The sequence below is a fragment of the Lissotriton vulgaris genome, unplaced genomic scaffold, assembly GCF_964263255.1.
Source record: "Lissotriton vulgaris unplaced genomic scaffold, aLisVul1.2 SCAFFOLD_1853, whole genome shotgun sequence".
NCBI lineage: Eukaryota > Metazoa > Chordata > Amphibia > Caudata > Salamandridae > Lissotriton > Lissotriton vulgaris.
The window spans coordinates 145238-158438 of NW_028249619.1; positions in this window are offsets into that span (position 1 = coordinate 145238).

Sequence of the window (13201 nt, forward strand, 5' to 3'; positions counted from 1 at the left end):
ACAGCTTAATGAACAGAGAAACCGAACCACAGAGTAAAAAGGTACGAAGTGCCACTTTTTTCAGGTTGCGATCAATCACAGACTTGTAAGTACAGAGCACACACAGATTTTTAAACTATCAAAATTTTAATTTGTAGGAGTTATTTGAATATTACCACATTGTCCTGTATGGGGAAGAAAAGAAATGTACCCCTAGAACAGTTCACCACAGTTTAAAAAAAGCAGCTAGCTTAAGGTGAACGTCTCAATATAGAGTTGGATGGCACTATGAGATTAGAGGTTTTCAAACAAATTAACACACAGTTTTCGTCTGTATATTTTTTATTTAGAAGAAATCTACACCAAAGTCAATTCTGAAATAACAGAGGCCCTGATGAGAGTTCCTTGAGTTGCATTGGAACCTGAAACGTGTCGGCATGTTTTTTCAAAATGTTTGGCTTGGCATGTTTTTTCAAAATGTTTGGCTTTCGTGAAAATGATTTTGTGTAGAAATTGAATTATTGACTTGTAATGAAGAGTCAAATTTGCAAGTTTGGTAAAAACAGAATGTGGCAATTGGTGTTCTTATTGCACAATTATATTTAAGGCACAAAAGTTTTTTACTTATGTTTTCATGGTCTATTGTTTTGTAAAATGCGGTATTATTTGTTTATAAATATATGTTAAAAAGGAAAGTTATCCTTATCTGGATAACTTGCTAAGGATTTAGACAAGGTTATAAATACAATGAAATAAAAAGAAGTCAAATAAACAGCTAAATCCGAGCAAAATATAGAGCAGGATTTTGTTTTTTTGCACTTGTGTAAGTAAAATTACAGATGCAAAAAGTAGCAGCCAGGTAATCCCTCATTGATATTATTAATACACTTTCTAAAAATGGCATTTACAAACACAGAATTTAATATCCACCTTTAGCAAAAGGGGCTTTAATACAGTCTAAGTTCAGGGAGCCTAAATTCCATTCCTCTATCTTGTCCCTACGGAAGGTTATACTTGTCAAATGTTACAAAGCAACTCCCAGGTTAGCCAGATTTTCATGTTGTTCCTATAAATCTATGTAGGATCTGCGCATTTAGACAAGATAAACTAAGGGATTAATGTCCAGATTGATACCAGACACCCCCCAGAGGATATGTTAGTCTGTAGACCAGCTATCTCACAGCGCCTTTGAGATATACACAGATTAAACAGTGGGGACGTTTTCAATGAGTATTTATTGAACCAGCTTCATTCTAGTATAAAATATGTGTGCTGCAACAACCATGAGAAAGAAACAGATATTTATAGTTATAAGCCTTAGTAGAGTAAAGAAAAGGTAGAACTCTACCATAGTGCTAAAACAATGAATATATGGCAGCATATAGATATATGACAGTAAAAATGCATACTCTATGATACTAACTCTAACTAGATGTACCTAAGTTTACCTAACATGTGTGTAGGTGTATAGCCAAGAATCCCCTTAGGATAGAGCCAACCCCATTACCTGATGTGAGAGAATGAAGAACCCCGTCTTGGTCTCAAGATGAACACCCCGGAAAGGTTGGTATGTCTGCATGCAGGAACCTCAGCATCTCATGTCAGCATATCAGTATGGAAGCCTTTTTGCCCAGCGAAGATGTAGTGCTTAGATACCCAAAAGATACCCTCCGGCGTTCTACCTAAAAGTGTACTATGGGCATGTCGGGCAAGGATGACGATAGTGGTGACCCTTATACAGAGTTATTATGCAGAAGATGGTAATCCAGCTGTGATACTGAGAATCCTCATGCATAATAAATGAGGCTAGTTTTTGGAGAAAACCACACAACATTTATGTAGCACCTAACTAGGTAAAAGGTCAGTGACAGACCCGTAATGTAGAACAATGGTAGGGCAAATCTAGGTAAATGGTTGTGCAACTACCTAGACCTATTTTAGGGTACATTGGTGTTCATTACAAGATAGCCTTTCAATAGTGAAAAACAAAATAAGTATTTTACCATCAGGACATGACTCACACTCCAGTACATGTTCTGCCATTCACATACACTGCACCTTGCCCATGGTGGTTAATTGGGCCTACCTTAGGAATGCCTAACATATAAGGAAAGGTTTGGGCACATGGCAGTTTACTACTGCGCCTGCAGATACTACAGTGGCAGGCCTGAGGCACATTTACATGGCTACTCATGTGGGTGACAAAACCAGTGCTGCATGCCCACTAGTAGCTTTTGATTTACCGGCCCCGGCACACACCATGCCTATTACTTGCGACTTATTAGTAAATGAAATATGCCAATCATGGATAAGGAATAATTGTCACAATTTATACAGAGAACATTTGTGCTTTAGCACTAATCAGCAGTGGTAAAGTGTCCAAAATCCTACAGCCAACAAAAACAGGTTCAGAAAATTGGAGGCAAAAGGCAATAGGTTTGGTGATAGTCCTGTCAAAAGACCCAGGTCTAATACTGGCTGACTGCATGCGTCTTACACACAGTTATATCACAAGGGATTAACAGGGATTCTTTGCCCATTGTCAACAGCTGCACCGATTTTAATGAAAAAAGTCACAAATAAAGGAAGCTGAGGAGGGTAGCATAGTCACCCAGATTCAACGGCCAATAACATACCAGCTTGAATAAAAGAGAGAAGATTAAAGTAAAAGAACAGTATTTCACTTGGTCCTTTCTGCAGGGTCATCCCGAAATGTTTTGTCTTCACCCTTCTATTTCTGAACCCATTTTTGTGGCTTTTGGGACTCTGTGCACTGTTAACCAGTGCCAATGTGCTTGTGGTCTCGCCTTTATTTTATTTACTTGTAAGCCCCTAGTAAAGAAGTCCAGCATGTACCTAGGGCTTGTAAATTAAATGCTACTAGTGGGCCTGCAGAACTAATTGTGTCACCCACATAATTCTCTTAGCGAACATGACTCAAGCAGTGGGGATTTGGACCTGCATTTGTGATTCATATAGTGATTGGTGCACACTACTACTGAGTGCAGATCATAACACGACCACATAATTTTTGAGAGTTTTTCTTTGGAACTTCTTTTCTAGTTTTTGAGAACTGCCAGTCTTTTTTCTACCATGAGCAAGTCAGCATACATAGCATCTGTATGCATCGTATTGGAAGAAGAGAGGATTGATACTTACACTATGCCTCATCTCAAAGCTTTGTGCAAGAAATGTAAAATCTCTGTGAAAGGCCTCACCAGGAAAGAGGAATACCAAAAGGCGCTGAGGGCCTGGGTAAAATCTAGGAATGCCAGTGAGCATCCTGTGGAGCCAGTGATGGAAGCACAGGATTTAAATGGGCAGCTTGAGGGGCCAGTTGGCCCAACCGGGGAAAAAGCACCTTCTGGGGCGGGCTGCAGTGTGTCTTCCAAGGGTTTGTCCCCAGGAGAGCTGGAGGACAGAGCAAAGGAGAGGATGCATACGTTAGAGCTAGCTAGGCTCAAAATGAATGGTCAGAAAGACATAGAGAGCAAGAAAATAGAGCTGGGATGGAATTAGAGGTGAAGAAGTTAGCCTTAGAGGAAAAGAGAATGCATTTTGAGCATGACAGAGGATTGAGGGAATTGGAACTCAAGGCCAAAAGTTTAGAGGTTCCGCCCTCTGGTGGCAGCGCACCACCAGTGCCTGTAGAAGCCAGAGTTTACATCCCCAAAGAAGTAGTTAAAGGATATTGGTCAATGGTTTAGGGCTTATGAAGCTGCAATGTTATCCCACTGAGTCCCTGAGAAGGATTTGGGAGCGGGGTTGTGGGGTCGCTTTGTTAGTGATCGGAGGGACACTTTGTTAGATTTACCTACAGAGGAGCAGATGTCCTATACCCACATGAAGGGAGCCCTAATATCAAGATTTGGTTTGACAAATGCAAAAACCACAGTTGATGGACAGAATGCAGAACAATGTCATACATTCACTCCAGTACAGAGATCTGGGCTTAAATCCATCGTTGTTTTGCACTCCACACCACCCCAGTTCAGACATGGACATATGCAAATCAGTCTGACCCTGTGCCTCATGGGAACAGTCCAGCCCGAACTGCCAAGCCATGCCTTCCCTGGACTGGAAACAAGCTTCCGAGGACCAGTTTCTGGCATTCCAGCCGTCTTCAGCCCGGCTTGCTTGAATCCAGTGGTGTGGAGTGCATGGGACTCATGTCTGAGCATACCCATCCCACTCGGGGTGACAAATGCAAAAACCACAGTTGATGGACAGAATGCAGAACAATGTCATACATTCACCCCAGTACAGAGATCTGGGCCTAAATCCATCGTTTTTTTGCACTCCACACCACCCCAGTTCAGACATGGCCATATGCAAATCAGTCTGACCCTGTGCCTCATGGGAACAGTCCAGCCCGAACTGCCAAGCCATGCCTTCCCTGGACCGGAAACAAGCTTCTGAGGACCGGTTTCTGGCATTCTAGCCGTCTTCAGCCCGGCTTGCTTGAATCCAGTGGTGTGGAGTGCAAGGGACTCACGTCTGAGCATACCCATCCCACTCGGGTGACAAATGCAAAAACCACAGTGGTTTTTGAAAGATTTGGTTTGACCCCAGAGTTATACAGACAAAGGTTTAGGAATTGCAGAAAGCTGGAGTCTACCACATGGGTGGAATATGTGTCTTTCTTTTGCAGAACATTGGATGGTTGGGTGATGGGTTGCAAAGTGGATAATTTTGAGGCGCTCTATGATTTGTTTCAATGGGAGCACTTGTCAAATAATTGTTTTCCAGAGCTATGCCAGCACCTTAATGATAGCAAGCTAACTAACCCTAGGAAGCTTGCTGAGGAGGCGGACCGCTGTGTGAGCCTTCGCCAAAGGTGGGCAGGGTCCCGATCAGTAGAGGAGTGGGGGGACTCGGTAAACAGAGGAAGTTCCAAGAAGGGCCCCAAGGTAATCCCCAAGGTAACCAACGGAAAGATTCCCAAGCTCCCCCTGAGAAGAAGGCAGTGTCCCCGACAGATAAGCCTGTTCACAAGGGGCCCAAGACCTGTTTTAAGTGTGGTCTAGTAGGCCACTGTTCTTATGATGCTAGATGTCCCTTGTATGGGAGGACAGCACCCACTGGTGCCCCATCCCGGCAGTTGGCTAGTGTAGCTCTGGGGGAGGAGATGGATGCCCAAGGTGGGTGGGGTCCCGCAGAGATGTCCATTGTCTCTTTAGGAGACTGTGAGGTGGTTTCCCAGGACCCAGCTGCCCGATAAAACTAAAAAGTATAGGTTGTGGGTGACCATCAATGGCAAGAGGGTGAAAGCTCTTAGAGACACCGGAGCCACTGTGACAGCTGTCAGTTGTTGGCTAGTGTCTGAAGAACAGGTAGTCCCCAATGCATTTTACCCAATTGTTGCTGCTGACAACACAGAGACCCACTGCAAGGTGGCACAGGTTCCCTTTGAATGGGGGGGGGGTCTCAGGGACTTTTCAAGTAGCTGTGAGGCCAGCCATGCCTTTTGTCTTTTCGGTAATGATTTGGAGAGCTCCCCATTTGGGCTAAGGTTGAGCGAAGAGCTCATTCAGAGATGTTGCGTTTGCCTGAGTGGGCCTGCTTGACTACTCTATGGCAGCCAGGAAGGGTGCTCAAAAGGACTTGGAGCTTGAGAAAATGGCCCAGGTGCCTGCCTTAAAGAGAAGAGCTAGGGGGCACGGGAAGCCAGCCCCTGAGATTCCCACGGCCCAGGAGGAGGCAGACCCTGATGGGTATGCCCTGGAGCCTACCGGGGAAGATATTGCTGAACTGGGACACTTGCCTGAGCTGACCATAGGCAGCAAGAAGGAGGTCCCTCCAGGGAAGAGTTCTGTGAGAAGCAGAACTAGTGCCCCTCCCTTGTGGGTTTGCAGCAGCAGACTGCAAACCAGGCAGCAGGTGATCAGTCTGGATCACATTGGATCCACTGGGAGAATGGTCTCCTGTATAGTGAGCATAAGGTTGCTGAGCCTGGGTCAGCCCGTGTGCTGGTGGTACCTCAGTTCTTCAGACCCTTCCTACTGGGGCTGGCTCATGATGTGCCTTTAGCAGGACATTTGGGGCAAGACAAGACCTTTGGAAGGCTTGTCACCCACTTTTATTAGCCACAAATGTGCATGAGTTCAGACACTCATTGCAGGACCCGTCAGACTTGCCTGGCAAGTGGGAAGAGTGGGAGGTAGCACAAGGCTCCCTTCCAGCCATTCCCTGTGGTCAGCACCCCCTTTGAAAGGGTGGGCATTGACATTGTGGGGCCTCTGGATCCCAAGACAGCCATGGGCAACAGGTTGATCCTGGTCTTGGTGGACCATGCCACCGAGTACCCAGAAGCCATGCCTCTCAGGACAGTGACGGCCCCCGTGGTGGGACGTGCACTGATGGGGATTTTCTCCTGCATGGGGTTTCCCAGAGAGGTGGTGTCAGACCGAGGCATCACCTTCATTACTAAATATATGAAGTCTCTGTGGCAGGAGTGTGGTGTAACATACAAGTTCAAGACTACTTACCACTCCCAAGGTAATGGGCTGGTTGAGAGATTCAACCGGACCCTCAAAGGCATGATTATGGGTCTTGAGGAACCCATGAAGATTAAGTGGGACGTCCTCTTACCATGCCTTCTCTTTGCATACGGTGAGGTGCCATAGAAGTCTCAAGGGTTCAGCCCCTTTGAACTTCTCTATGGTCACCCAGTGAGAGGAACTTTGAGTTTGGTCAAGGAAGGCTGGAAGCAGTCTCCCAGGAAACCTCCCCAGGATGTATATAGCTACATGCTGGCCTTCAGGAACCAAACTAGGCAATTCATAAAACTTGCTGAGGCGAATCTGGAAGCCAGCCAGGAGGAGATGAAGCGGTGGTATGACCAGAATGCCACTCTGATTCAGATTGAGCCTTTCTGGTCAGAAAGTGTGGGTCATGGTCCCAGTGGAGCCTTGTATGCTCCAGGATAGGTGGACTGGACCATTTAAGGTGGTGGAGCGCAAAAGTCCGGTTACCTACTTGATAGACTTGCGGTCTCCCAGGAACCCCTTGCGGGCCCTGCATGTCAATCGCCTGAATCCCCACTTGGAGAGGTCCGAAGTGGACATGCTCCTAGCACCAGATGCTGGAGTGGAGGAGGAGACTGAGCCTCTTCCTGGCCTCCTGTCTGCAACAGAGCGAGATGGGTCAGTGTATGGAGTGAACGTCTCCTCCACCCTGACCCCTGAGTAACAGAAAGACTGTCACCAGTTGCTGGGACAGTTTTCTGACCTGTTCTCCCTGATTCCGAGTGTCACTGATTGGTGCACCCATAGTGTGGACACTGTTGGGCAGTCCTCCTGTCAAGCACAAAACTTACAGAGTGACTGACAGGGTGAGAGCTTGCATCAAGGAGCAGGTCTCCAAGATGCTTTCGTTGGTGGTGATGGAGTCCTCTAACAGTCTTTGGGCCAGCCCAGTGGTCTTGGTCCCAAAGGCTGCCGCACCAGGTGTCACACCAGAGCTGAGGTTCTGTTTGGACTACCGAAGGCTCAGTTCAGTCACCAGGACTGATGTGCACCCCATTCCCAGAGCTGATGAGCTCATTGATCGGTTAGGGGCTGCCCTGTACCTCAGCACGTTTGACCTAAAAACTGGGTACTGGAAGATCCCCTTGACTGATGGGGCAAGAGAGAGGTCAGCATTCTTCACACCGGATGGGCACTACCAATTCTGGGTTATTCCCATTGGGATGAAGAATGCTGCTGCCACCTTTCAGAGGTTGGTCAACCAGGTGTTGGCTGGATTGGAAGAGTTCAGTTCCCCCTACCTGGATGGCATTGCAGTGCTCAGGGCCAGTTGGGAAGAACATCAGCGCCACCTCTGGGAAGTGTTGATGGCGCTGCGGATAGCAGGCCTTACGATCAAGGCGAGTAAATGCCCAATCGGGCAAGGTTCCGTGGTGTACAATGCTGGCTCCACCTTCTGTGGTGCATCTGATGTCCCTGGCCTACACTGTGAAAGTAAGAGATGGAGTCCTGTAAACAAAGTGCTCCAGGACTGACCAGAACTGGTTTGGGTTAGGTACAGACATTCTCTTCCTTCAGAGACAAAGGATGTTGGTGTATAAAAGAGGGGACCCAGAACTTTGGATCACTTCTGGGAATCAAGACGAACCTTTGCTGAGGAGAAAAAACAGGAAGCTGAAGGAGGAGACTACCCCTGTCTGTGTGTTTGATGGTTGGCCTGCAGTGGTTGCTTCATTTCAAAGAAAGGAGAAGAGGACTGAGTGTACTTTTCTTCAACTTGAAGAAGAATCTCCAAGGGTTGAACTAGAGCTTGCCTCCTGCCTGAAATCTCAGGGATAAAAGACTTCACCAACCAGTTCCCCCCTGAATTCCCTTGCCCAGAATTGAAGTGCCTGCTGTTGTGCTGGGCCTTCTGAGAGACTGCATGTCGATGGGAGCTAGAAGCGTGATGCAACAACAGGAAGCGTGTCGCCGCCGCAGCAGCTGTCGTCACATCGCCGAAGCGCGGCGCATCACCGGAGAAGCGTGCCGCCACAGAGGTCGCCGTCGCATCACCGGTGAAGCATGTCGCAGGGCCTGTCGCGGCTCCAAAGATCATCGAGTCACCGGCCGCCAGGCATGCACGCATTGCATCAACGTTGTCACCCCGTAATCAAGACGCCATTTTCTCGCATCGCACCGAAGAAGAGAATTGCAACGATGTGCCATCTTATTGCATCGCACTGGAGAGCAGTAAGAAACTGAAGCATCATCTCCCCACACAGTAAGGAAGAGAGCATTAATTCCCCTGTGCAGCAGTAAGGAACCAACGCATCCACTCCCCTGTGTGTGTGTAAGGAACCAAAGCATCACCTTCCCTGCAACCCTTTTGTTTTCTTTGCGTTATGCATCACAGATACCTTGAGAGTAAAGTGTTGCATTTATAACTTGAGAGAACTGGGCTATTTTATACTATTTTAAACTCTATTTTTGAGTACAGTATTGTGGATTTTTGTTGTTTGGTCTTGTGTTAAGTCTATATAAAAATACTTATTTTTATAATACACCCCGTGTGGTGTCCATCTGTAGTGTTGTCACTGTATTGCTGTATGTGTTCACGAATACTTAACACACTGCCTCTGAGATAAGCCTGTCTGCTCGTGTCAAGGTACCAAGGGGGTGAGCAGGGGTTATTTTTGGAATGTAGCCCTGACTAGAAGCAAGATTCCCTATTTGGTCAAGGTACGTACCTCTGCAAACTATGGACCCCAAATCTAACAGTATCTAAAGAACTGTAATTAAAAAAGCTCCCTTTAATGGCAAAGTTGGCATTTTCTTTCCCAACCATTTGGTGCATGTTTACTGTTTCCTGGGTCACAAAACTAGGTGTAGCTGGAAATTGGTCTTTACATATTTCTCCCAGTCAGTGAAACAAAGGAGCTTAGGTGATAGCAGGATGGGCCATCTCTGACTTGATGAGGGGAGGGAACTGTCACCTACCACACTTGCACATCTGAAAGGCACTGCCTGAGAACACTCACAAAGGATTTGGCACAAGCCTATTGTAACCCTAGACAACCTGGGGCCAGGGCAGGGAGGCAGGAGATTCCAAGCTCCTCTGGGGGTGAAAACCTCCAGTACCGTCTCCTACTTCAAAGTGGGATCCAGGTATAAATATTGATTTTCAAACTAAACTCTTCAGTACAACTCTGGACCTGTGAAAGATTCCGAAGGACTTATGTGCTGCTCTGCAAGAAGGACTGCTACTCTGTTGCCCTGCTGCCTGAGCAAAAGGACCAGACCTATATATTGAACTCAGGACTATCAGAGGACTCCAAGGGGTAGTTATATGCCCTCCTGATCACACATTTAGGTACAGAAAAAACTCCATACACCTTGAATCCAGCACCAGGACTCTGTCTAACCTCCCAAGTCGTGCCAATCCAGTCCTGAGCCCTTGGAAGTGTGTCTGAAGGTGAATTGCCAACCCAGCTAAGCCCCTGTGGGTAGAACAAGTGCAGCGTGAAGCATCTCTTTGCAGTTGCTTTATAACCGCTGCAGCACGATGCATTCCCAGTGCCACATCACAGCCCACAATCTCTTCAGATCCGCCGCTGCATGTTGCATCTTCTACTCAGGCTTTCGCATCGCAAGCCCCTTATCAATGGCATCTTCGGCGACGATGCAGGACTCTGCAATATAGCCCCGCAGCTTCTTCAGGCCCGCCTGTGAGCGACACGTCTTCCATTCAGGACATCACATCAGAAGCCTGTCATCTCCTGCATCCTCGATGATGTTGCAGGACTCCACAATAAAGCCTCACAGCTCATTGGAACCGCCTTTGCGTGAAGCATCTTTGACATGGTGTCTCGCAATGGTACACAAATCATGATTTAAGGAACTTTTGTTCCGCTGGCCTAACGTAGTCCCTGTATCCGGTCCGTAATCTATTGTGTTCGGCCTGAATTTGTGACTTTGTCCTGGTCTTTCTCCTCCAGATAGCCACAGTTGGCACTGTGATTCTAGGCACTATTTTTGCTTAACCCTCTGAAATTGCATCTCTCTGGTCCTACTGATTGAATTTTTGTCATTTTGGTCTTAAATAATTAATTACATTTTACTCTATTCCTCTAATTTTGGGTTGGATATTTCTTTTGTTGTGTTGTCCCTTATTTACTGTTTTAAGTACTGCATTTTTACTCTAAAGTTGCTGCTAAGTTAAGCCTAACAGTGTTTTGTGCCAAGCTACCTGATGGTTAAGCATAGGTTAATTTGGAGCTTGGTTGTGTTTCACCCTGACAGAGATTGTGGTTGCTGCTTGAATAGGGTTTCACCTCCCTCAACCAGTAACCCAATTTCTAACAAACATCACGTGGTTCTAGCCACCATGGGATCTGCATTTGCTACTTGAATAGTAGGACTGGTTTGGCTCTGCTGATTCAAGTGATTTCTTTTCTAATAGGGCTTTTTAGGTCCTTCACCTCAACGATCATCATGAGGATAAAAGAGACACAAGAAAAAGAGATGCGCATGCACTAACAGAACAAATATTATGAATATACTTATGTTGCTCTGGATCAGAATTATTATTCAGCTATGAATATTTCTAACTGCTGGGTATATACTCATATGCCTGCATCATTAGCAGAAGGGGTTGCATATTCAGAGAAACCTCTTCCTTTTTCTTTGTCTTGCACCCTTTATCTGCTCATACCGACTTACCGGCAAATTTGATCCACTAGCCATCATCATCTGCTCTCGCGATATCAATGTCCTTTCCTCTGCCAATGATATGCAACTCATTCTCTACTTCACTGACAAGAAACACAGAACCCGGATCAAGTTCAATGCCTTCTTGATTGAATATTCCGCACTGGATGAAGAACTAGCAAAGCAAGGAGGGACATGTAAGGTAATAAACATGCAAATAGAAAGAAAAGAGCGCTGAACCTTCTATTTTATATTTTCAAGGTCTCTGGAGAACATGACATGGGTAGTCCAGGTTTTTGGGAGAAAATAACTGAATAACGAGAGAAAACAATATTAGACCTTATTGGTACAGTAGTTGGATTTTTCTCCTTTTGCAGTTACTAACTTGTGTTGGACCAATTCTGTGCTCAATTTGCTTGGCATAATGAAAGGGTTGCATGTGATGGAGCGAGCAGTTGAATGAAATTTTGTTCAAACTCGCAAAGAATAAACTTCCATAATAAATGTAATTGTACTAATAAGCATGTGTTGAAATCATTAACAAACTTAGGGCTAGATGTAGGTAATTCCCATTTACAGACTCTTAAAAACCGAATTTTACCAATTCGGTGTTTAAGAGTCTGTAAATGGGAAGGGGGCAGGTGTAGGTAATTTTAAAATCTGAATTACCGAATCTGTAAAATTTGGTATTTACAGATTCTGTAAATACAGAATCGGTATTTCCCATTGATTCCTAGGGGGCTTTGAAGCCCATAGGAATCAATGAGAAATACCGATTCTGTATTTACAGAATCGGTAAATACCGAATCCTGCAAGGGTACAGGGGGTGTCACTTTGACACCCTCTAGCACCCCAAGTACAGGCTTGTGTGCAATGTGGCACACATACATGCCCTAAGGGCATATCTGTGTGTCACATTGCACAGGTGTGCATGCACAGATGTGCATGCACACCTGAATTCGGTATTTTACCACACAATAGGATTGTGTGGTAAAATACTGACTCTTAAGGGCCTGTGGCACTGTAAACTGTGCCACCTACATTTGTAATGACAGAATCTGTATATTTACCGATTCGTTAATTTTACCGAATCGGTAAATATACCGATTCTGTATTTTTCAGCCCCCTACATCTGAAAACCCTAATACCGGTCGGAAACGGCTGAAATCGGCCGCTTCTGACCGGTATTAGTGCTCCTACATCTGGCCCTTAGTTTTAAAATGCATACATACAGAAAAACAAGAGGGACTCATTTTTATATGCTCTATGTTGCAATCGCAAGTGTGTGAAAATAATAAACTAACCCTGTCTATTGTTAAATGTGGCTGTTTAATTAATGGCGTGTGCTTATTTGTGTGTGCTTATGTTCTGTTATGTTGTTTCTGTGGCATAAGTTCGTGGAGAATCCTGGTGGCCTAAAGGAAGAAGGTTAATATAAATGCTGCTTTGTGTGCTTAGCTAGGTAACATAAATTAATAGGTTAATAATTAGCAAAGGGGTGGGTAACAGAATGAGTCTCAATTCTCTAATTAATTACTGTTTTGTGTTTGTTTAAATATTAGTTTCCATGAGAGGCCTTTAGGCCTGCAAAGATGGTGTTTTCGAATCCTGTCCACAAAGGAGCCTTGCACAGTGGAAAGTTTTACCACGTCAACAATTTTGTCAGAAAATTACTGTTGAATAAGTTGTGCTTAATGTGCTCATGGAGAGATTGTCCAAAGACAGGAAGCATAAGGATTGCCAAGGCAAGGAAGTCATGAACTGTAGCTCGAATAAAAGTTACTCTTACAAGGAAGCGAAATGACTCAAAAGCAAAGGACAATAGGGCTAAAGAAAAGCCCGTTCTTGGTCTGGAGATGGTTACGACATGCTGGTGGACTGACACGGCTCAGCCAATGACAAGTCTGAATTTGCGAAGAAGAATGCAAAATTTGGTTACTTTAGCTAGTTAGAAAGGTATAAAACCTTGCTCATGGGGAGGAGGGAATCTCTCCTCGTTTTCTGATGGTGTGACATGCTGTTGGACTCTTAGGCACACGTAAGGGCAGCAGTCTTTATGATTTCTT